The sequence below is a fragment of the Siphateles boraxobius genome, unplaced genomic scaffold (genome assembly GCF_051911475.1).
Source record: "Siphateles boraxobius isolate OS27281-9 unplaced genomic scaffold, OSU_SipBor_1 77, whole genome shotgun sequence".
NCBI lineage: Eukaryota > Metazoa > Chordata > Actinopteri > Cypriniformes > Leuciscidae > Siphateles > Siphateles boraxobius.
The window spans coordinates 6,210,544-6,235,061 of NW_027509205.1; the positions used below are offsets into that span (position 1 = coordinate 6,210,544).

Sequence of the window (24,518 nt, forward strand, 5' to 3'; positions counted from 1 at the left end):
TGCAGTTCAATTCTCTGGACTTCCTAGGTCGTTAACTACCAGAAGAAGAGGAACTCGAACAATCTGCTCTTTTAACCAGTGTGTCCAGGGGAGAGCGCGAACGCAGTCCCCCACTACCATAAATTATGCAGTCGAGATTCCCACATTTGGGGAATTCGCAGGGGTCAGCACAACCGGAGTGCAATGGCCGAGCCTCGCCCTGGGTGAACCACCTTCCTGATCATGGTGTCTCCCCTGCCAGGTAAGTATGAATTCCCAGGCTTCCCGTCAGAGGCACCGTGTCCCTCTACGCAATCCTCACCAACGGTCGGACAATCAAACACACACCTGATTCAACTCATCAGCTCATTCGTAAAAACTCCAAGAGATAAGAGAGAGACATCAAAGAGTCGGGCTCTTTTGCTGTTGTTGTTGTGGATGATGTTGTTTTCATGCTCCGGATCCATGAGCCAAAAATCAATTTCATACGCGGTCACCGGATAGTGGACGAATCAGATGTTAAACGAGATAAGAACAGAGTTGTTGTTTTTTTTTCCCTCTCACACCACCATTACCTGTATAGCATATGATCACCTACAACACCTTTAAAGCACCCATACACAGCAATATACGTTACTTCCATTAACACCTGCTGCCACACAAGACTAAAACATCTCTTTCATTGAACACAGTTTTTGGGGGTGCACCGTTCCCAGAAGTACTGCAATACCGGGTCGATGCGTGGAGTGGACGGAGCAAGCCCCTCTTCCATCTCCCAGTTCCAAAAATCAATTTAATATATGGTGCCCGGGTAGGGCACGTATCAGATATTAAACTGATAAGAACAGATTTTTCTTTCGAAAAAAGTTTATTGTCACATTGTTTCATTCCATTCTTTCAATATCCATTTTTTCCTTATAAAATCACATTTTTGCACATATCTTAAAACAACAAAAAGGACATAAGTTACAGTTAAAAATCAGTTATGTTGATGTGTTGTGTAAAAGTCCATGTATGTTGTGTGTTGTTTTAAAGTAAAGGTAAAATGGATTAAAATAAAATAGGAATGCAAATATAAAACAATAAAACAATAAAATATGCCAAATAAAACATCTCTTGTACAGGATCGAGGGTGAGTCCCTATCAAGAATGTCCATTCACTCCAGGTCTCCAGAACAGGCCCCAGACTCCTCGCTTCCAGTGCCCAGCGGAGATCCCCTCTCCTCCGGCCCGCTGGCCCGCTGTTCCCGTAGCCAGAGTGGTGAGGGTGCATCTACGGGCGGCCAGGTACGGTGGCGGCCGGGACCTTCTCCGTGTGACCTCGGCCCCCCCATCCGAATAACGACGTGCGGCCCACCCTGCAGCGTTGATGTTATCCTCTGCTCGCACGCGTGGAGGGGGACCGTCACGCGTTTCCCCACCAGCAGGTTTCTGGTGACCCAGATGGCATCCTTGATGTGGTTGAGGGTGAGCCAGAGCGAGGCAAACGTTGGTGGTGTCAACTCCTTCAAGCCCTGACCCACCCCCAGGATGGCGAGCTTATAGTCCACCTGGGCCCCACCCGCTGGCAGGCACGGGAAAAACAGGGGGCCTGTCTTGGCCCACAGGTCCCGCGCAGCGCCGCACTCCCAGAGCAGATGTTGAACGGTCTCCGGGGAACCACATCCGGACCGTGGGCAGGTGGAGTTTTTGGCCATGCCTCTGGAGTGCATGACCGCCCTGACCGGGAGGATCTCATGAGCCACCATCCACGACAGGTCCTTAAGCCTGTTCTGGAGAGCTGGGTGGGCTGCGTTCCTCCAAACGTCTTTGGCCTCACCTAGTGTGAGGCCTGGAACTGGACTCACCGATTCTCGATCCTGCACAAGAGAGACGAGAGACTTGTGATTAGTTAAAACAGTGGCATCATTTGTTTCTAAAAGATATTTCTTTAAAAATTTCTTAATAAAACTATGCTCTTTTGACAAATTAAAAGACACTGGACTTTTAAGATCAATGGGTAAAATTTTCAAACTTCTTAGGTATGACCCCATCCAGAATCGGGTCATGGCTGCTGTCTTGTGTTCTCTGGATGGGGTCAGTGCATACTGGATATGGAGGGCGGCAAAGCGGCTGCCTAAAAACAGGTGGGGGTCTGGGAGGCCTTTCCCGCCATTCTCTTTTTTCTTTTTAACCACCTCCCTCTTGATTCGTTCCCACTTGGACCCCCACAGGAAATAAAATACCGCCCTCTCCAACTTGGCCAGGAATCGTCTTGGGGGACTAAAAACAGAACAGACAAGTAAAATTAGTGGTAAAATCACTGCTTTAAAAATTAAAATCTTGCCTTCTAACGTCAGTTGTCTTAGTCCCCAAAAGCCCAGTCTTTGTCTGACTTTCCCTAACATGTCAGTCCAGTTTCCTGGTCCTCCACCCTCCCTGTCAAATTTTACTCCTAAAATTTTCAAATCCTTTTCTTTAAAATCCAAATCTAGTCCTCCTGTGTCCACGTCGCCCCACGGCCCGAAGAGCAGGGCCTCGGACTTACTCCTGTTAAGCTTGGCGCCCGAGGCCCGACCGTACCAGTCAGTCAAGTCCATTGCTCTTCGTACTGATAAAAAGTCAGTCGCTAAAAGGGTCACGTCATCCATATATAAAACGCAGGTCGCCGTCAGTCCACCAGTTCCTGGGATATCTAGTCCTTTAATCCATTTATCCCTTCTCAAGATCTGTGCCAGTGGCTCAATACAAGCCACATACAGAAGGGGAGATAAAGGACACCCCTGACGGACACCGCTGTGGATAATTACAGCTTTGGAAAGATGCCCATTTGCAAGAAATTTGCTCCTTAAGCCCTCATACAGCAGTCCCACCCAAGCTATAAACCTCTCTGGAAACCCCATTTTTTGCAGTACCTGAAGGAGGTACTGGTGCGAGACCCGATCAAAAGCTTTTTCAAAGTCTAAATTTAGGACTACAAGCCTAATGTTTCTGTCTCTCGCATAACAGATGGCGTCTCTGATCAGTACCAGGCTGTCCGTGATCTTCCTGCCGGGCACAGCGCAAGCTTGATCCAGGTGGATTACGTCCTCTAAAACAGTCGACATGCGTGTAGCTAAAATCTTACTAAAAAGTTTACAATCATAATTTAAAAGAGTGATTGGTCGCCAGTTTCTCAAGTCAGTCTTGTCTCCTTTTTTGTACAGTAATGTAACTATCCCTACTCTAAAGCTGTCTGGAAGTCTGTCAAGAGTCTCAAATTCTTTAAAAACTGTAAGTAAGGCATGTGCTAAAATGTCCCAGAAAGTCAGATAAAACTCAAAGGGGAGTCCGTCCATGCCCGGGGACTTCCCCTTCTTAAAACCCTTTAAAGCTTTTTCCAATTCTAAAAGATTAAAATCCTGGGATAAAAGCACATCTGGACTCTTAACTTTTTTATCTAAAAACCCTAAAACTTCCTCTAAGATGCCATTGTGTACCTCTTTAGTGCCGTATAAATTACTGTAAAAACTTTCAATTTCCCCTAAAATCAGGTCAGTTGTATTTACTTCCCCCCCTCTAAAAGTTTTTAAAATATTGATCGACCCTCCCCGAGCTATTGTCTTTTTAAAAAAATACCTGGTACACTTCTCTCCTTCCTCTAACTCCCTTTCTCTACATCTTAAAATGACACCTTTGCTCTTTGTTTCAGACAGATCTGACATTTCTTTCTTTACTTCTTTTATTTCATTTGTAAAATCCAATCCATTGTTTAAAAGGTTAAAATATCTCTGCAGTCTTTTTTGCAACCCCATCATGCGTCTTTTTTCTTTATTCTTTTTTTCCTTTCCAATTTGTTTAAAAAACCGTCCTGTCCTTTGTTTCACCATCTCCCACCACTGTGCACGTGAGTCGTAAAAGTCCTGGAGGGTCTGCCATTGGCTGAACTGCTCCCTATACTCACTAACCACTTCCTCGTCCTCTAATAGGGAACAGTTCAGCTTCCACAGCCCTCTCCCTGCAGTCACACCCGTGGGGAGTGAAAGAGTGCAAGACAGCATCATATGGTCGGAAAAAAAGAGGGGGGTCAATGTAGCATCGGTCGGCGGGAGGTCCCTGGTAAAAATATAGTCAATTCGAGAGGCTCTGGCACCGTCACCACTGAACCAGGTGAAGCCTTCCTCTCTTTGATGCATTGTTTTAAAACAGTCAACTAACTTAAAATCTTTGACTATATTTTGTAATAAAACCGATGTCTTGTCGACCTTAAAATCCTCTCCTACCCTCCTTCTGTCCTTTTTTGATAATACACAATTAAAATCCCCTGCTACCACTAGGGGAGCCCTGCCTAGCATGTGGGGTTGCAAGTCTTCTAAAAGCTCATACCTGTTATTTTTTTCAGTAAAACCATACATATTTAAAATGTTAAGATCCTTACCTAAAAAAGTCAGATTTGCTAAAATTGCCTGCCCGTCCCTCACCACAGTGCTGCCCTTCACCAAAAGGTTGGGATTTTTTATTAAAATAGCAACACCGTCATTTTTGTTAAAATTGGACCCACTCCAAATGGAAAATCCTGGGGTCCAAATCTCCTCCCACTTCCTGTAATTTGTTAAAAAGGGCAAACCACATTCTTGCAATAAAAACACATCTGACTTAAAAGTTTTTAAAAAGGATAACACACTCTGTGCTCGCAAAGTACACCTCACACTTCTCACATTGATTGTAGAGATAGTGAGGGCCATGAGCAGTATGGTTAAAAATACAAGCATTAATAGAAGGATAAAACCAAAAGACTGCAGAAAGTTACATTAAAATCATGTTATGTCATGTAGCACTTGCTTCTCCTATTCCCCAGAAAAACTGGGATCAGGAGGGCAAATGCTCGCCGCCTCAGAGTCCACAGAGAGAACCTCTTGTGGCTCCTTCGGTGACGATGTTCTAAGCTTAACGTGCAAAAAGGAGACTTCATTGGGAGATTCTGCGGGCCACATACGGTCTAGATCTAACGAAGAGGAACTATCTAGCCGATGCGATGCCCGCAGCCTTTTCTCCTCTGTTTGAAGCAGAGGAGATCTCGCAGACCTTTTTTGCACCTGAGCATTGGGGAGTGAACCCTCGGATTCACCCCCACTATCCACCACACTAACCTCCGATACGGTGTAGAGTGAGGAAGCCGTTGCATCCTCCTCCTCCTCCTCCATTTTGTTTTCACTTCTCTCTTGTTGGGGAACGGCTTCCTCACTCTGTTCGCTGTTAAAACTTGACTCCACCCCTGTGGCCGCCCCACTTCCTTCCTCCTGCCCACTCCCTGAGGCTGGCTGGGAAATATAATTTCCCGCCAAAACCTCAGGGACCGCCTCCTCCTTCCTTTGCTCTTTTGTTTGTTCCACATGTGGGGCGGCCATTTTGTTGCCTTTCAGTTTGTTGGCAAAACTTTTAGGGCAATCTCTGTAGAGATGGGATGACTCCCCACAGAGGTTGCACCGCCTGCCATTGGTACACTCTTCAAAAGTATGACCAATTTCTCTGCATTTCCCACATATCATTTCCTGGCATGCTTCAGCTAAGTGCCCAAACTTTCCACATTTTCTACATAATTTGGGCATACCCTGGTAGTGAATGTAGCCTCTGTTCTCACCCAACACAATCATAGAAGGCAGATGCTTCAGGCCCTGGTAGCCCCCAGCGTCTTCCCATTGTTTAATGGGAATTCGCCAGGAGCATGTCCAAATACCATCCTCATCTAAAACCTTGACTGGCTGGCTTCGAACTGTGCAAAATCTGCCCAGCCAGACACAAATGTCCTCCCCAGTCACTGTCTCATTAAACATTCTAACAATCACAGTTTTAAGTGTGTTGTCAGAGAGCTTTTCAACAGTAAACATGGACAGCTGGGATTTAGCTACTTCAAATCTGTGCCAGAAATCATTCAGGTGGGAAACCGCTCTAAAACTAACATCAAATCCTTTGTTCAGGGGCAGAGTCACGATGCAATTCAGATCATCAGGTTTAAAATTTAGAGTTTTTTGGATCAGCTTCCTGGAGAAGTCAAGACGTGACATCCCCAGGAGCTTCCCCTCAACTTCTTTGAATAAAAAACGCACGCTGTGGTGCCTCCTCATGCCGGCACGGGCAGCCGACATGGTGGAGACACCAACAGCCTAAAACTTTAAAAAACAATAAATAAATAAATAATAAATAAATAGATAAAAAGGTCTTACCTTAAAACAGAACCGGAATAAAAGCAGCTGGATCAATGTACCTCTCAAAAGTTTGGGGCTCAAGTCACTGAAGGACCCAAGCCGGAAAAACCTCCAAGAGGCGATCGCTGTCTCTACCCTAGGACCAGACACTTGATCTTAGCCAAAAGGCCGAGAAGCGATGACACAATGACGCAGAGGCGGGGGAGCCGTCAAAGGCCACGCCCACCTGGGCCGTGGCGAGAGGGTCTAAAGGTCGCCAACAAACAAGCTCAGCTCACAGCAATACAAGCTCAGCTTGACTGTTGACACCGAAAATGGATCACAGCAGAGCGCACAACACGACACTTTGGAGTGCAACCTGGGATTTTGGACCAACAAACATTCTGCCCTAAAAGTGAGCGGGCAGACCAAAGCGTACGTCGTAGAGACTTGAAACTCTTGAGGGATGGTAGTACCCGCCCGGTCTACAACATCACCAAGGCTCGGCCCAATCGGCCCCAAGGTGGCGCTGCAGCGATCAGAAGTACGAAATGCCTCGTAACTCCTGAATCGTCCGTCGCAGACCCAAGTGTCTTACATCACCGGAATCCTTGGCTCGGGCCGAACAAGACGCAGGCCTCGGATTCGATGGTTGCGCTGGCGAGATTTTCGGGTATTTGGGATTTTGTGAAAAAGCTACTTTTGCACACTAGTCCTAGGTCTTTCGCCCGATCTGACCCAAACCGGTGCAGAAAGATTCCCTGGAGTCTGATTGCCGACAGCGATGGGGAAAAAAGTCGGAATTTCGATTCACGTTGGCGACGGGACGCCAAAACGTTGGGAGTGGGCGAGGCGGGCTTTACTTAAATGGCCATAACTCTCCAACGGAATGAGACAATTACACCCAAGTCGGTACACCTGTGCACGGGCTCAGCCTGTGCTCAGGTGAAAAGGGATGTGGCGACTGGCCACTTGGTGGCGCTGTAAACAGTAAAAACAACAACATGAATACGGCCATAGGCGACTGTATGTCAGGTGATTTTTCACACATGCACAAGGTATTCATACCACATGATAGAACTCCTCATTCGGAACAACTTTGCTTCTAGGACCACTGCTGCCAATAAAAGCGCTGGTTGAATAATGGAGATTATTTGAAGAATGATGAAAAAAAAACTAAAAAACAGCCCTACTTTTGCAGACTGGTCCTAGGTTGAGAGTTTTACATCTCGCGATCAACCACTGCAGTTCAATTCTCTGGACTTCCTAGGTCGTTAACTACCAGAAGAAGAGGAACTCGAACAATCTGCTCTTTTAACCAGTGTGTCCAGGGGAGAGCGCGAACGCAGTCCCCCACTACCATAAATTATGCAGTCGAGATTCCCACATTTGGGGAATTCGCAGGGGTCAGCACAACCGGAGTGCAATGGCCGAGCCTCGCCCTGGGTGAACCACCTTCCTGATCATGGTGTCTCCCCTGCCAGGTAAGTATGAATTCCCAGGCCTCCCGTCAGAGGCACCGTGTCCCTCTCCGCAATCCTCACCAACGGTCGGACAATCAAACACACACCTGATTCAACTCATCAGCTCATTCGTAAAAACTCCAAGAGATAAGAGAGAGACATCAAAAACCTGCAGAGTCGGGCTCTTTTGCTGTTGTTGTTGTGGATGATGTTGTTTTCATGCTCCGGATCCATGAGCCAAAAATCAATTTCATACGCGGCCACCGGATAGTGGACGAATCAGATGTTAAACGAGATAAGAACAGAGTTGTTGTTTTTTTTTCCCTCTCACACCACCATTACCTGTATAGCATATGATCACCTACAACACCTTTAAAGCACCCATACACAGCAATATACGTTACTTCCATTAACACCTGCTGCCACACAAGACTAAAACATCTCTTTCATTGAACACAGTTTTTGGGGGTGCACCGTTCCCAGAAGTACTGCAATACCGGGTCGATGCGTGGAGTGGACGGAGCAAGCCCCTCTTCCATCTCCCAGTTCCAAAAATCAATTTAATATATGGTGCCCGGGTAGGGCACGTATCAGATATTAAACTGATAAGAACAGATTTTTTTCTTTCGAAAAAAGTTTATTGTCACATTGTTTCATTCCATTCTTTCAATATCCATTTTTTCCTTATAAAATCACATTTTTGCACATATCTTAAAACAACAAAAAGGACATTAAGTTACAGTTAAAAATCAGTTATGTTGATGTGTTGTGTAAAAGTCCATGTATGTTGTGTGTTGTTTTAAAGTAAAGGTAAAATGGATTAAAATAAAATAGGAATGCAAATATAAAACAATAAAACAATAAAATATGCCAAATAAAACATCTCTTGTACAGGATCGAGGGTGAGTCCCTATCAAGATTGTCCATTCACTCCAGGTCTCCAGAACAGGCCCCAGACTCCCCGCTTCTGGTGCCCAGCGGAGATCCCCTCTCCTCCGGCCCGCTGGCCCGCTGTTCCCGTAGCCGGTGTGGTGAGGGTGCATCTACGGGCGGCCAGGGTCGGTGGCGGCCGGGACCTTCTACGTGTGACCCCGGCCCCCCCATCCGAATAACGACGTGCGGCCCACCCTGCAGCGTTGATCTTATTTTCTGCTCGCACGCGTGGAGGGGGACCGTCACGCGTTTCCCCACCAGCAGATTTCTGGTGACCCAGATGGCATCCTTAATCACGTTTAGGGTGAGCCAGAGCGAGGAAAATTTTGGTTGTGTCAGCTCCTTCAAGCCCTGACCCACCCCCAGGATGGCGAGCTTGTAGTCCACCTGGGCCCCACCCGCTGGCAGGCACGGGAAAAACAGGGGGCCGGTCTTGGCCCACAGGTCCCGCGCTTCGCCGCACTCCCAGAGCAGATGTCGAACGGTCTCCGGGGAACCACATCCGGACCGTGGGCAGGTGGAGTTTTTGGCCATGCCTCTGGAGTGCATAACCGCCCTGACCGGGAGGATCTCATGAGCCACCATCCACGACAAGTCTTTAAGCCTGTTCTGGAGAGCTGGGTGGGCTGCGTTCCTCCAAACATCTTTGGCCTCACCTAGTGTGAGGCCTGGAACCGGGCTCACCGATTCTCGATCCTGCACAAGAGAGATAAGAGACTTATGGTTAGTTAAAATGGTGGCATCATTTGTCTCTAAAAGATATTTCTTTAAAAATTTCTTAATAAAACTATGCTCTTTTGACAAATTAAAAGACACAGGACTTTTAAGATCAATGGGTAAAATTTTCAAAGTTCTTAGGTATGACCCCATCCAGAATCGGGTCATGGCTGCTGTCTTGTGTTCTCTGGATGGGGTCAGTGCGTACTGGATGTGGAGGGCGGCAAAGCGGCTGCCTAAAAACAGGTGGGGGTCTGGGAGGCCTTTCCCGCCATTCTCTTTTTTCTTTTTGACGACCTCCCTCTTTAGTCGTTCCCACTTGGACCCCCACAGGAAATAAAATACCGCCCTCTCCAGGTTGGCCAGGAATCGTCTTGGGGGACTAAAAACAGAACAGACAAGTAAAATCAGTGGTAAAATCACAGCTTTAAAAATTAAAATCTTGCCTTCAAACGTCAATTGTCTCAGTCCCCAAAAGCCCAGTCTTTGCCTGACTTTCCCTAACATGTCAGTCCAGTTTCCTTGTCCTCCACCCTCTCTGTCAAATTTTACACCTAAAATTTTCAAATCATTGTCTTTAAAATCCAAATCTAGTCCAACTGTGTCCACGTTCCCCCACGGCCCGAAGAGCTGGGCCTCGGACTTACTCCTATTGAGCTTGGCGCCCGAGGCCCGACCGTACCAGTCAGTCAAGTCCATTGCTCTTCGTACTGATAAAAGGTCAGTCGCTAAAAGGGTCACGTCATCCATATATAAAACACAGGTCGCCGTCAGTCCACCAGTCCCTGGGATGTCTAGTCCTTTAATCCATTTATCCCTTCTCAAGATTTGTGCCAGTGGCTCAATACAAGCCACATACAGAAGGGGAGATAAAGGACACCCCTGACGGACGCCGCTGTAGAGTTTTACAGCTTTGGATAAATGCCCGTTAACCAAAATTCTGCTAGACAGATCGTTGTACAGCAGTCCCACCCAGGCTATAAACCTCCCAGGAAACCCCATTTTTTCCAGTACCTGGAACAGGTACTGGTGCGAGACGCGATCAAAGGCTTTTTCGAAATCTAAATTTAGGACTACTAGCCGAATGTTTCTGTCTCTCGCAAAACAGATGGCGTCTCTGATCAGTACCAGGCTGTCCGTGATCTTCCTGCCGGGCACAGCGCATGCTTGATCCAGGTGGATTACGTCCTCTAAAACAGTCGACATACGTGTAGCTAAAATCTTACTAAAAAGTTTACAATCATAATTTAAAAGAGTGATTGGTCGCCAGTTTCTCAGGTCAGTCTTGTCCCCTTTTTTGTATAGTAATGTAACTATCCCTACTCTAAAGCTGTCTGGAAGTCTGTCAAGAGTCTCAAGTTCTTTAAAAACTGTCAATAAGTCGTGTGCTAAAATGTCCCAGAAAGTCAGATAAAACTCAAAGGGGAGTCCATCCAAGCCTGGGGACTTCCCCTTTTTAAAACCTTTTAGCGCTTTGTGCATTTCTAAAAGAGTAAAATCTTGGGATAAAAGCACATCTGGACTCTTTACCTTTTTGTCTAAAAACCCTAAAACTTCCTCTAAGATGCCATTGTGTACCTCTTTAGTGCTGTATAAATTATTGTAAAAACTTTCAATTTCCCCTAAAATCAGATCTGTTGTATTTACCTCCCCACCTGTAAAAGTTTTTAAAGTATTAATTGACCCTCCCCGTGTTATTGTCTTTTTAAAAAAATATCTAGTACACTTTTCCCCTTCTTCTATTTCTCTCTCCTTACATCTTAAAATGACACCTTTAGTCTTTGTTTCGGACAAATCTGACATTTCTTTCTTTACTTCTTTAATTTCTTCTGTAAAATCCAATCCACTGTTTAAAAGATTAAAATATCTCTGCAGTCTTTTTTGCAGCCCCATCATGCGTCTTTTTTCTTTATTCTTTTTTTCTTTTCCAATTTGTTTAAAAAACCGTCCTGTCCTTTGTTTCACCATCTCCCACCACTGTGCACGTGAGTCGAAAAAGTCTTGGAGGGTCTGCCATTGGCTGAACTGCTCCCTATATTCACTAATCACTTCCTCATCCTCTAATAGGGAGCAGTTCAGCTTCCACAGCCCTCCCCCTACGGTCACACCCGTGGGTAGTGAAAGGGTGCAGGAGAGCATCATGTGATCAGAAAAGAAGAGGGGGCTCAATGTAGCATCGGTCGGCGGGCAGTCCCTTGTAAAAACATAGTCAATTCGAGAGGCTCTGGCGCCATCACCACTGAACCAGGTGAAGCCCTCCTCTCTTTGATGCATTGTTTTAAAGCAGTCAACTAACTTAAAATCTTTGACTATATTTTGTAATAAAACCGATGTCTTGTCGACCTTAAAATCCTCTCCTACCCTCTTTCTATCCTGTCTTGATAAAACACAATTAAAATCCCCTGCTACCACTAGGGGAGCCCTCCCGAGCATGTGGGGCTGCAGGTCTTCTAAAAGCTCATACCTGTTGTTTTTACCTGTAAAACCATACACATTTAAAATGTTAAAATCCTTACCTAAAAAAGTCAGATTAGCTAAAATTGCCCGCCCATCCCTCACCACAGTGCTGCCCTTCACCAAAACATGGGGATTTTTTATTAAAATAGCAACACCGTCATTTTTGTTAAAATTGGACCCACTCCAGATGGAAAGTCCTGGGGTCCAAATCGTCTCCCACTTCCTGTAATTTGTTAAAAAAGGCAGACCACATTCTTGCAATAAAAACACATCTGACTTAAAAGATTTTAAAAAGGATAACACACTCTGTGCTCGTATATTGCTCTTCACACTTCTCACATTGATTGTGGAGATAGTGAGAGCCATGAGCAGTATGGTTAAAAGGGTGTGAGACATTTAAAAGCAACCAAGGGACTACAGAGATATAATTAAAATCATGTTATTTCTTGTTGCACTTGCCTTCCCTTTTCCCCAGATGAGCTGGGATCAGGGGGGCAAGTGCTTGACGCCTCAGGGCTCGCAGAGAAGGCCTCTTGCGAATCCTTTGGCGATGATGTTCTTAGCTTGAAATGCAGAAAAGAGACTTCATTAGGAGATTCTGCGGGCCACATACGGTCTAGATCTTCCATGGGGGAACTATCTAGCCGATGCGCTACCCGCAGCTTTTTCTCCTCTGTTTGAACCAGAGGAGATCTCGCAGTTCTTTTCTGCACTTGAGCATTGGGGAGCGAAACATCTGTTTCACTCCCACTCGTGGACACACTAACCTCAGACACGGTTACTAGGGAGGAAGCCATTTCCTCCTCTTCATCCTCCATACTGTCTTCTTTTTCAATTTCATTTTGAGGATTGGCTTCCTCCCCCTCACCAACTGCCAGAATTGACTCCGCCCCTGTGGCCGCCCCACTTCCTCCTTCCTGTCCAATCCCTGAGGCTGGCTGGGGGTTTGAATTTCCCGCCGAAACCTCGGGGCCCGCCTCCTCAATTGTTTGTTCTTTGGGTGGGGCGGCCATTTTGTTGCTTTTTAACTTGTTGGCAAAACTTTTAGGGCAGTCTCTGTAGAGATGGGATGATTCTCCACAGAGGTTGCACTTTCTGCCATTTTGGCACTCTTCAAAAATGTGCCCAATTTCTCTGCACTTCCTACACACTACTTCTTGGCATGCCTCGGCGAGATGTCCAAGTTTGCCACACTTGCGGCATAGCTTGGGCATCCCTTGGTAATGGATGTAGCCTCTATTCTCTCCCAACACAATCATAGAAGGTATTTGACTCAGGCCATGGTAGCTGTTGGGATCTGCCCATTGTTTAATGGGCACTCTCCACGCACAGCTCCAGATACCGTCTTCATCTAAAACCTTGACTGGTTGTCCACGAATAGAGCAATATCTTGCCAACCATACAGAAATATCTTCTCCACTAACTGTTTCATTAAACATCCTGACAATCACAACTTTCAGTGAATTATCAGTCAGTTTTTCCACAGTGAACATGGAGAAATTGGCTTTACACATTTCAAATCGAGTCCAAAAAGTACTTAGCAAGGAAGCAGAAGCAAAACTTACATCAAAGCCATGATTCAGGGGCAGAGTCAACAGGCAGTTTATGTCCACAACCTTAAAACCGAGTAACTGTTGGATGCACTTCCTAGAAAAGTCCAGCCTGGACATGACCCGGAGAGTGCCATCATCTTTTGGTTTAAATTTAAAACGCACGCTGTGGTGCCTCCTCATGCCGGCACGAGCAGCCGACATGTTGGAGGCACCACTAGCCTGCTGCGGCTAAAACCCAACAATAAATATACAATAAATAAATTAAAACCTGCTTACCTTAAAACCAGAAGATTCCTCGTAGAACGAGTCGTCAATTAAAAGCCGCTTGTCAATGTACCTCCTGAAGGGTGTGTGTCCCGTGTGACAAGCAACACACGAGACCAAGTCCAACAAGAGGCGATCGCTGTCTCTACCTTAGGACCAGACACTTGATCTTAGCCAAAAGGCCGAGAAGCGATGACACAATGACGCAGAGGCGGGGGAGCCGTCAAAGGCCACGCCCACCTGGGCCGTGGCGAGAGGGTCTAAAGGTCGCCAACAAACAAGCTCAGCTCACAGCAATACAAGCTCAGCTTGACTGTTGACACCGAAAATGGATCACAGCAGAGCGCACAACACGACACTTTGGAGTGCAACCTGGGATTTTGGACCAACAAACATTCTGCCCTAAAAGTGAGCGGGCAGACCAAAGCGTACGTCGTAGAGACTTGAAACTCTTGAGGGATGGTAGTACCCGCCCGGTCTACAACATCACCAAGGCTCGGCCCAATCGGCCCCAAGGTGGCGCTGCAGCGATCAGAAGTACGAAATGCCTCGTAACTCCTGAACCGTCCGTCGCAGACCCAAGTGTCTTACATCACCGGAATCCTTGGCTCGGGCCGAACAAGACGCAGGCCTCGGATTCGATGGTTGCGCTGGCGAGATTTTCGGGTATTTGGGATTTTGTGAAAAAGCTACGTTTGCACACTAGTCCTAGGTCTTTCGCCCGATCTGACCCAAACCGGTGCAGAAAGATTCCCTGGAGTCTGATTGCCGACAGCGATGGGGAAAAAAGTCGGAATTTCGATTCACGTTGGCGACGGGACGCCAAAACGTTGGGAGTGGGCGAGGCGGGCTTTACTTAAATGGCCATAACTCTCCAACGGAATGAGACAATTACACCCAAGTCGGTACACCTGTGCACGGGCTCAGCCTGTGCTCAGGTGAAAAGGGATGTGGCGACTGGCCACTTGGTGGCGCTGTAAACAGTAAAAACAACAACATGAATACGGCCATAGGCGACTGTATGTCAGGTTATTTTTCACACATGCACAAGGTATTCATACCACATGATAGAACTCCTCATTCGGAACAACTTTGCTTCTAGGACCACTGCTGCCAATAAAAGCGCTGGTTGAATAATGGAGATTATTTGAAGAATGATGAAAAAAAAAACTAAAAAACAGCCCTACTTTTGCAGACTGGTCCTAGGTTGAGAGTTTTACATCTCTCGATCAACCACTGCAGTTCAATTCTCTGGACTTCCTAGGTCGTTAACTACCAGAAGAAGAGGAACTCGAACAATCTGCTCTTTTAACCAGTGTGTCCAGGGGAGAGCGCGAACGCAGTCCCCCATTACCATAAATTATGCAGTCGAGATTCCCACATTTGGGGAATTCGCAGGGGTCAGCACAACCGGAGTGCAATGGCCGAGCCTCGCCCTGGGTGAACCACCTTCCTGATCATGGTGTCTCCCCTGCCAGGTAAGTATGAATTCCCAGGCCTCCCGTCAGAGGCACCATGTCCCTCTCCGAAATCCTCACCAACGGTCGGACAATCAAACACACACCTGATTCAACTCATCAGCTAATTCGTAAAAACTCCAAGAGATAAGAGAGAGACATCAAAAACCTGCAGAGTCGGGCTCTTTTGCTGTTGTTGTTGTGGATGATGTTGTTTTCATGCTCCGGATCCATGAGCCAAAAATCAATTTCATACGCGGTCACCGGATAGTGGACGAATCAGATGTTAAACGAGATAAGAACAGAGTTGTTGTTTTTTTTTCACTCTCACACCACCATTACCTGTATAGCATATGATCACCTACAACACCTTTAAAGCACCCATACACAGCAATATACGTTACTTCCATTAACACCTGCTGCCACACAAGACTAAAACATCTCTTTCATTGAACACAGTTTTTGGGGGTGCACCGTTCCCAGAAGTACTGCAATACCGGGTCGATGCGTGGAGTGGACGGAGCAAGCCCCTCTTCCATCTCCCAGTTCCAAAAATCAATTTAATATATGGTGCCCGGGTAGGGCACGTATCAGATATTAAACTGATAAGAACAGATACTACACATGATCTTAGCCAAAAGGCCGAGAAGCGATGACACAATGACGCAGAGGCGGGGGAGCCGTCAAAGGCCACGCCCACCTGGGCCGTGGCGAGAGGGTCTAAAGGTCGCCAACAAACAAGCTCAGCTCACAGCAAAACAAGCTCAGCTTGACTGTTGACACCGAAAATGGATCACAGCAGAGCGCACAACACGACACTTTGGAGTGCAACCTGGGATTTTGGACCAACAAACATTCTGCCCTAAAAGTGAGCGGGCAGACCAAAGCGTACGTCGTAGAGACTTGAAACTCTTGAGGGATGGTAGTACCCGCCCGGTCTACAACATCACCAAGGCTCGGCCCAATCGGCCCCAAGGTGGCGCTGCAGCGATCAGAAGTACGAAATGCCTCGTAACTCCTGAACCGTCCGTCGCAGACCCAAGTGTCTTACATCACCGGAATCCTTGGCTCGGGCCGAACAAGACGCAGGCCTCGGATTCGATGGTTGCGCTGGCGAGATTTTCGGGTATTTGGGATTTTGTGAAAAAGCTACTTTTGCACACTAGTCCTAGGTCTTTCGCCCGATCTGACCCAAACCGGTGCAGAAAGATTCTCTGGAGTCTGATTGCCGACAGCGATGGGGAAAAAAGTCGGAATTTCGATTCACGTTGGCGACGGGACGCCAAAACGTTGGGAGTGGGCGAGGCGGGCTTTACTTAAATGGCCATAACTCTCCAACGGAATGAGACAATTACACCCAAGTCGGTACACCTGTGCACGGGCTCAGCCTGTGCTCAGGTGAAAAGGGATGTGGCGACTGGCCACTTGGTGGCGCTGTAAACAGTAAAAACAACAACATGAATACGGCCATAGGCGACTGTATGTCAGGTGATTTTTCACACATGCACAAGGTATTCATACCACATGATAGAACTCCTCATTCGGAACAACTTTGCTTCTAGGACCACTGCTGCCAATAAAAGCGCTGGTTGAATAATGGAGATTATTTGAAGAATGATGAAAAAAAAAACTAAAAAACAGCCCTACTTTTGCAGACTGGTCCTAGGTTGAGAGTTTTACATCTCTCGATCAACCACTGCAGTTCAATTCTCTGGACTTCCTAGGTCGTTAACTACCAGAAGAAGAGGAACTCGAACAATCTGCTCTTTTAACCAGTGTGTCCAGGGGAGAGCGCGAACGCAGTCCCCCACTACCATAAATTATGCAGTCGAGATTCCCACATTTGGGGAATTCGCAGGGGTCAGCACAACCGGAGTGCAATGGCCGAGCCTCGCCCTGGGTGAACCACCTTCCTGATCATGGTGTCTCCCCTGCCAGGTAAGTATGAATTCCCAGGCCTCCCGTCAGAGGCACCGTGTCCCTCTCCGCAATCCTCACCAACGGTCGGACAATCAAACACACACCTGATTCAACTCATCAGCTCATTCGTAAAAACTCCAAGAGATAAGAGAGAGACATCAAAAACCTGCAGAGTCGGGCTCTTTTGCTGTTGTTATTGTGGATGATGTTGTTCTCATGCTCCGGATCCATGAGCCAAAAATCAATTTCATACGCGGTCACCGGATAGTGGACGAATCAGATGTTAAACGAGATAAGAACAGAGTTGTTGTTTTTTTTTCACTCTCACACCACCATTACCTGTATAGCATATGATCACCTACAACACCTTTAAAGCACCCATACACAGCAATATACGTTACTTCCATTAACACCTGCTGCCACACAAGACTAAAACATCTCTTTCATTGAACACAGTTTTTGGGGGTGCACCGTTCCCTGAAGTACTGCAATACCGGGTCGATGCGTGGAGTGGACGGAGCAAGCCCCTCTTCCATCTCCCAGTTCCAAAAATCTATTTAATATATGGTGCCCGGGTAGGGCACGTATCAGATGTTAAACTTATAAGAACAGATTTTTCTTTCGAAAAAAGTTTATTGTCACATTGTTTCATTCCATTCTTTCAATATCCATTTTTTCCTTATAAAATCACATTTTTGCACATATCTTAAAACAACAAAAAGGACATAAGTTACAGTTAAAAATCAGTTATGTTGATGTGTTGTGTAAAAGTCCATGTATGTTGTGTGTTGTTTTAAAGTAAAGGTAAAATGGATTAAAATAAAATAGGAATGCAAATATAAAACAATAAAACAATAAAATATGCCAAATAAAACATCTCTTGTACAGGATCGAGGGTGAGTCCCTATCAAGAATGTCCATTCACTCCAGGTCTCCAGAACAGGCCCCAGACTCCTCGCTTCCAGTGCCCAGCGGAGATCCCCTCTCCTCCGGCCCGCTGGCCCGCTGTTCCCGTAGCCAGAGTGGTGAGGGTGCATCTACGGGCGGCCAGGTACGGTGGCGGCCGGGACCTTCTCCGTGTGACCTCGGCCCCCCCATCCGAATAACGACGTGCGGCCCACCCTGCAGCGTTGATGTTATCCTCTGCTCGCACGCGCGGAGGGGGACCGTCACGCGTTTCCCCACCAGCAGGTTTCTGGTGACCCAGATGGCATCCTTGATGTGGTTGAGGGTGAGCCAGAGCGAGGCAAACGTTGGTGGTGTCAACTCCTTCAAGCCCTGACCCACCCCCAGGATGGCGAGCTTATAGTCCACCTGGGCCCCACCCGCTGGCAGGCACGGGAAAAACAGGGGGCCTGTCTTGGCCCACAGGTCCCGCGCAGCGCCGCACTCCCAGAGCAGATGTTGAACGGTCTCCGGGGAACCACATCCGGACCGTGGGCAGGTGGAGTTTTTGGCCATGCCTCTGGAGTGCATGACCGCCCTGACCGGGAGGATCTCATGAGCCACCATCCACGACAGGTCCTTAAGCCTGTTCTGGAGAGCTGGGTGGGCTGCGTTCCTCCAAACGTCTTTGGCCTCACCTAGTGTGAGGCCTGGAACTGGACTCACCGATTCTCGATCCTGCACAAGAGAGACGAGAGACTTGTGATTAGTTAAAACAGTGGCATCATTTGTTTCTAAAAGATATTTCTTTAAAAATTTCTTAATAAAACTATGCTCTTTTGACAAATTAAAAGACACTGGACTTTTAAGATCAATGGGTAAAATTTTCAAACTTCTTAGGTATGACCCCATCCAGAATCGGGTCATGGCTGCTGTCTTGTGTTCTCTGGATGGGGTCAGTGCATACTGGATATGGAGGGCGGCAAAGCGGCTGCCTAAAAACAGGTGGGGGTCTGGGAGGCCTTTCCCGCCATTCTCTTTTTTCTTTTTAACGACCTCCCTCTTGATTCGTTCCCACTTGGACCCCCACAGGAAATAAAATACCGCCCTCTCCAACTTGGCCAGGAATCGTCTTGGGGGACTAAAAACAGAACAGACAAGTAAAATTAGTGGTAAAATCACTGCTTTAAAAATTAAAATCTTGCCTTCTAACGTCAGTTGTCTTAGTCCCCAAAAGCCCAGTCTTTGTCTGACTTTCCCTAACATGTCAGTCCAGTTTCCTGGTCCTCCACCCTCCCTGTCAAATTTTACTCCTAAAATTTTCAAATCCTTTTCTTTAAAATCCAAATCTAGTCCTCCTGTGTCCACGTCGCCCCACGGCCCGAAGAGCAGGGCCTCGGACTTACTCCTGTTAAGCTTGGCGCCCGAGGCCCGACCGTACCAGTCAGTCAAGTCCATTGCTCTTCGTACTGATAAAAAGTCAGTCGCTAAAAGGGTCACGTCATCCATATATAAAACGCAGGTCGCCGTCAGTCCACCAGTTCCTGGGATATCTAGTCCTTTAATCCATTTATCCCTTCTCAAGATCTGTGCCAGTGGCTCAATACAAGCCACATACAGAAGGGGAGATAAAGGACACCCCTGACGGACACCGCTGTGGATATTTACAGCTTTGGAAAGATGCCCATTTGCAAGAAATTTGCTGCTTAAGCCCTCATACAGCAGTCCCACCCAAGCTATAAACCTCTCTGGAAAGCCCATTTTTTGCAGTACCTGAAGGAGGTACTGGTGCGAGACCCGATCAAAAGCTTTTTCAAAGTCTAAATTTAGGACTACAAGCCTAATGTTTCTGTCTCTCGCATAACAGATGGCGTCTCTGATCAGTACCAGGCTGTCCGTGATCTTCCTGCCGGGCACAGCGCAAGCTTGATCCAGGTGGATTACGTCCTCTAAAACAGTCGACATGCGTGTAGCTAAAATCTTACTAAAAAGTTTACAATCATAATTTAAAAGAGTGATTGGTCGCCAGTTTCTCAAGTCAGTCTTGTCTCCTTTTTTGTACAGTAATGTAACTATCCCTACTCTAAAGCTGTCTGGAAGTCTGTCAAGAGTCTCAAATTCTTTAAAAACTGTAAGTAAGTCATGTGCTAAAATGTCCCAGAAAGTCAGATAAAACTCAAAGGGGAGTCCGTCCATGCCCGGGGACTTCCCCTTCTTAAAACCCTTTAAAGCTTTTTCCAATTCTAAAAGATTAAAATCCTGGGATAAAAGCACATCTGGACTCTTAACTTTTTTATCTAAAAACCCTAAAACTTCCTCTAAGATGCCATTGTGTACCTCTTTAGTGCCGTATAAATTCCTGTAAAAACTTTCAATTTCCCCTAAAATCAGGTCAGTTGTATTTACTTCCCCCCCTCTAAAAGTTTTTAAAATATTGATCGACCCTCCCCGAGCTATTGTCTTTTTAAAAAAATACCTGGTACACTTCTCTCCTTCCTCTAACTCCCTTTCTCTACATCTTAAAATGACACCTTTGCTCTTTGTTTCAGACAGATCTGACATTTCTTTCTTTACTTCTTTTATTTCATTTGTAAAATCCAATCCATTGTTTAAAAGGTTAAAATATCTCTGCAGTCTTTTTTGCAACCCCATCATGCGTCTTTTTTCTTTATTCTTTTTTTCTTTTCCAATTTGTTTAAAAAACCGTCCTGTCCTTTGTTTCACCATCTCCCACCACTGTGCACGTGAGTCGTAAAAGTCCTGGAGGGTCTGCCATTGGCTGAACTGCTCCCTATACTCACTAACCAGTTCCTCGTCCTCTAATAGGGAACAGTTCAGCTTCCACAGCCCTCCCCCTGCAGTCACACCCGTGGGGAGTGAAAGAGTGCAAGACAGCATCATGTGGTCGGAAAAAAAGAGGGGGGTCAATGTAGCATCGGTCGGCGGGAGGTCCCTGGTAAAAATATAGTCAATTCGAGAGGCTCTGGCACCGTCACCACTGAACCAGGTGAAGCCTTCCTCTCTTTGATGCATTGTTTTAAAACAGTCAACTAACTTAAAATCTGTGACTATATTTTGTAATAAAACCGATGTCTTGTCGACCTTAAAATCCTCTCCTACCCTCCTTCTGTCCTTTTTTGATAATACACAATTAAAATCCCCTGCTACCACTAGGGGAGCCTTGCCTAGCATGTGGGGTTGCAAGTCTTCTAAAAGCTCATACCTGTTATTTTTTTCAGTAAAACCATACATATTTAAAATGTTAAGATCCTTACCTAAAAAAGTCAGATTTGCTAAAATTGCCCGCCCGTCCCTCACCACAGTGCTGCCCTTCACCAAAAGGTTGGGATTTTTTATTAAAATAGCAACACCGTCATTTTTGTTAAAATTGGACCCACTCCAAATGGAAAATCCTGGGGTCCAAATCTCCTCCCACTTCCTGTAATTTGTTAAAAAGGGCAAACCACATTCTTGCAATAAAAACACATCTGACTTAAAAGTTTTTAAAAAGGATAACACACTCTGTGCTCGCAAAGTAGACCTCACACTTCTCACATTGATTGTAGAGATAGTGAGGGCCATGAGCAGTATGGTTAAAAATACAAGCATTAATAGAAGGATAAAACCAAAAGACTGCAGAAAGTTACATTAAAATCATGTTATGTCATGTAGCACTTGCTTCTCCTTTTCCCCAGAAAAACTGGGATCAGGAGGGCAAATGCTCGCCGCCTCAGAGTCCACAGAGAGAACCTCTTGTGGCTCCTTCGGTGACGATGTTCTAAGCTTAACGTGCAAAAAGGAGACTTCATTGGGAGATTCTGCGGGCCACATACGGTCTAGATCTAACGAAGAGGAACTATCTAGCCGATGCGATGCCCGCAGCCTTTTCTCCTCTGTTTGAAGCAGAGGAGATCTCGCAGACCTTTTTTGCACCTGAGCATTGGGGAGTGAACCCTCGGATTCACCCCCACTATCCACCACACTAACCTCCGATACGGTGTAGAGTGAGGAAGCCGTTGCATCCTCCTCCTCCTCCTCCATTTTGTTTTCACTTCTCTCTTGTTGGGGAACGGCTTCCTCACTCTGTTCGCTGTTAAAACTTGACTCCGCCCCTGTGGCCGCCCCACTTCCTTCCTCCTGCCCACTCCCTGAGGCTGGCTGGGAAATAGAATTTCCCGCCAAAACCTCAGGGACCGCCTCCTCCTTCCTTTGCTCTTTTGTTTGTTCCACATGTGGGGCGGCCATTTTGTTGCCTTTCAGTTTGTTGGCAAAACTTTTAGGGCAATCTCTGTAGAGATGGGATGACTCCCCACAGAGGTTGCACCGCCTGCCATTGGTACACTCTTCAAAAGTATGACCAATTTCTCTGCATTTCCCACATATCATTTCCTGGCATGCTTCAGCTAAGTGCCCAAACTTTCCACATTTTCTACATAATTTGGGCATACCCTGGTAGTGAATGTAGCCTCTGTTCTCACCCAACACAATCATAGAAGGCAGATGCTTCAGGCCCTGGTAGCCCCCAGCGTCTTCCCATTGTTTAATGGGAATTCGCCAGGAGCATGTCCAAATACCATCCTCATCTAAAACCTTGACTGGCTGGCTTCGAACTGTGCAAAATCTGCCCAGCCAGACACAAATGTCCTCCCCAGTCACTGTCTCATTAAACATTCTAACAATCACAGTTTTAAGTGTGTTGTCAGAGAGCTTTTCAACAGTAAACATGGACAGCTGGGATTTAGCTACTTCAAATCTGTGCCAGAAATCATTCAGGTGGGAAACCGCTCTAAAACTAACATCAAATCCTTTGTTCAGGGGCAGAGTCACGATGCAACTCAGATCATCAGGTTTAAAATTTAGAGTTTTTTGGATCAGCTTCCTGGAGAAGTCAAGACGTGACATCCCCAGGAGCTTCCCCTCAACTTCTTTGAATAAAAAACGCACGCTGTGGTGCCTCCTCATGCCGGCACGGGCAGCCGACATGGTGGAGACACCAACAGCCTAAAACTTTAAAAAACAATAAATAAATAAATAAATAGATAAAAAGGTCTTACCTTAAAACAGAACCGGAATAAAAGCAGCTGGATCAATGTACCTCTCAAAAGTTTGGGGCTCAAGTCACTGAAGGACCCAAGCCGGAAAAACCTCCAAGAGGCGATCGCTGTCTCTACCCTAGGACCAGACACTTGATCTTAGCCAAAAGGCCGAGAAGCGATGACACAATGACGCAGAGGCGGGGGAGCCGTCAAAGGCCACGCCCACCTGGGCCGTGGCGAGAGGGTCTAAAGGTCGCCAACAAACAAGCTCAGCTCACAGCAAAACAAGCTCAGCTTGACTGTTGACACCGAAAATGGATCACAGCAGAGCGCACAACACGACACTTTGGAGTGCAACCTGGGATTTTGGACCAACAAACATTCTGCCCTAAAAGTGAGCGGGCAGACCAAAGCGTACGTCGTAGAGACTTGAAACTCTTGAGGGATGGTAGTACCCGCCCGGTCTACAACATCACCAAGGCTCGGCCCAATCGGCCCCAAGGTGGCGCTGCAGCGATCAGAAGTACGAAATGCCTCGTAACTCCTGAACCGTCCGTCGCAGACCCAAGTGTCTTACATCACCGGAATCCTTGGCTCGGGCCGAACAAGACGCAGGCCTCGGATTCGATGGTTGCGCTGGCGAGATTTTCGGGTATTTGGGATTTTGTGAAAAAGCTACTTTTGCACACTAGTCCTAGGTCTTTCGCCCGATCTGACCCAAACCGGTGCAGAAAGATTCTCTGGAGTCTGATTGCCGACAGCGATGGGGAAAAAAGTCGGAATTTCGATTCACGTTGGCGACGGGACGCCAAAACGTTGGGAGTGGGCGAGGCGGGCTTTACTTAAATGGCCATAACTCTCCAACGGAATGAGACAATTACACCCAAGTCGGTACACCTGTGCACGGGCTCAGCCTGTGCTCAGGTGAAAAGGGATGTGGCGACTGGCCACTTGGTGGCGCTGTAAACAGTAAAAACAACAACATGAATACGGCCATAGGCGACTGTATGTCAGGTGATTTTTCACACATGCACAAGGTATTCATACCACATGATAGAACTCCTCATTCGGAACAACTTTGCTTCTAGGACCACTGCTGCCAATAAAAGCGCTGGTTGAATAATGGAGATTATTTGAAGAATGATGAAAAAAAAAACTAAAAAACAGCCCTACTTTTGCAGACTGGTCCTAGGTTGAGAGTTTTACATCTCTCGATCAACCACTGCAGTTCAATTCTCTGGACTTCCTAGGTCGTTAACTACCAGAAGAAGAGGAACTCGAACAATCTGCTCTTTTAACCAGTGTGTCCAGGGGAGAGCGCGAACGCAGTCCCCCACTACCATAAATTATGCAGTCGAGATTCCCACATTTGGGGAATTCGCAGGGGTCAGCACAACCGGAGTGCAATGGCCGAGCCTCGCCCTGGGTGAACCACCTTCCTGATCATGGTGTCTCCCCTGCCAGGTAAGTATGAATTCCCAGGCCTCCCGTCAGAGGCACCGTGTCCCTCTCCGCAATCCTCACCAACGGTCGGACAATCAAACACACACCTGATTCAACTCATCAGCTCATTCGTAAAAACTCCAAGAGATAAGAGAGAGACATCAAAAACCTGCAGAGTCGGGCTCTTTTGCTGTTGTTATTGTGGATGATGTTGTTCTCATGCTCCGGATCCATGAGCCAAAAATCAATTTCATACGCGGTCACCGGA

At 46.7% G+C, this 24,518-nt stretch overlaps 6 non-coding genes and 3 pseudogenes across 6 annotated transcripts; all 9 read right to left on the bottom strand.

Annotated features, from left to right (window-relative positions):
• Positions 1–85: 85 nt before the first annotated feature.
• Positions 86–249, bottom strand: LOC143726774 (U1 spliceosomal RNA). Its single transcript, XR_013199006.1, has one exon. It is a non-coding gene; the product is annotated as a U1 spliceosomal RNA (small nuclear RNA).
• A 426-nt stretch (positions 250–675) lies between these two features.
• Positions 676–851, bottom strand: LOC143727290 (U2 spliceosomal RNA; annotated as a pseudogene).
• Positions 852–7,450: 6,599 nt separating this feature from the next.
• LOC143726775 (U1 spliceosomal RNA) lies at positions 7,451–7,614 on the bottom strand. Its single transcript, XR_013199007.1, has one exon. It is a non-coding gene; the product is annotated as a U1 spliceosomal RNA (small nuclear RNA).
• A 434-nt stretch (positions 7,615–8,048) lies between these two features.
• LOC143727368 (U2 spliceosomal RNA) lies at positions 8,049–8,226 on the bottom strand (annotated as a pseudogene).
• Positions 8,227–14,831: 6,605 nt separating this feature from the next.
• LOC143726908 (U1 spliceosomal RNA) lies at positions 14,832–14,995 on the bottom strand. Its single transcript, XR_013199131.1, has one exon. It is a non-coding gene; the product is annotated as a U1 spliceosomal RNA (small nuclear RNA).
• Positions 14,996–15,429: 434 nt separating this feature from the next.
• On the bottom strand, positions 15,430–15,620 carry LOC143727197 (U2 spliceosomal RNA). The gene has a single exon (XR_013199404.1). It is a non-coding gene; the product is annotated as a U2 spliceosomal RNA (small nuclear RNA).
• A 1,128-nt stretch (positions 15,621–16,748) lies between these two features.
• On the bottom strand, positions 16,749–16,912 carry LOC143726776 (U1 spliceosomal RNA). The gene has a single exon (XR_013199008.1). It is a non-coding gene; the product is annotated as a U1 spliceosomal RNA (small nuclear RNA).
• A 434-nt stretch (positions 16,913–17,346) lies between these two features.
• Positions 17,347–17,522, bottom strand: LOC143727491 (U2 spliceosomal RNA; annotated as a pseudogene).
• Positions 17,523–24,115: 6,593 nt separating this feature from the next.
• On the bottom strand, positions 24,116–24,279 carry LOC143726777 (U1 spliceosomal RNA). Its single transcript, XR_013199009.1, has one exon. It is a non-coding gene; the product is annotated as a U1 spliceosomal RNA (small nuclear RNA).
• Between the last annotated feature and the right edge of the window lie 239 nt (positions 24,280–24,518).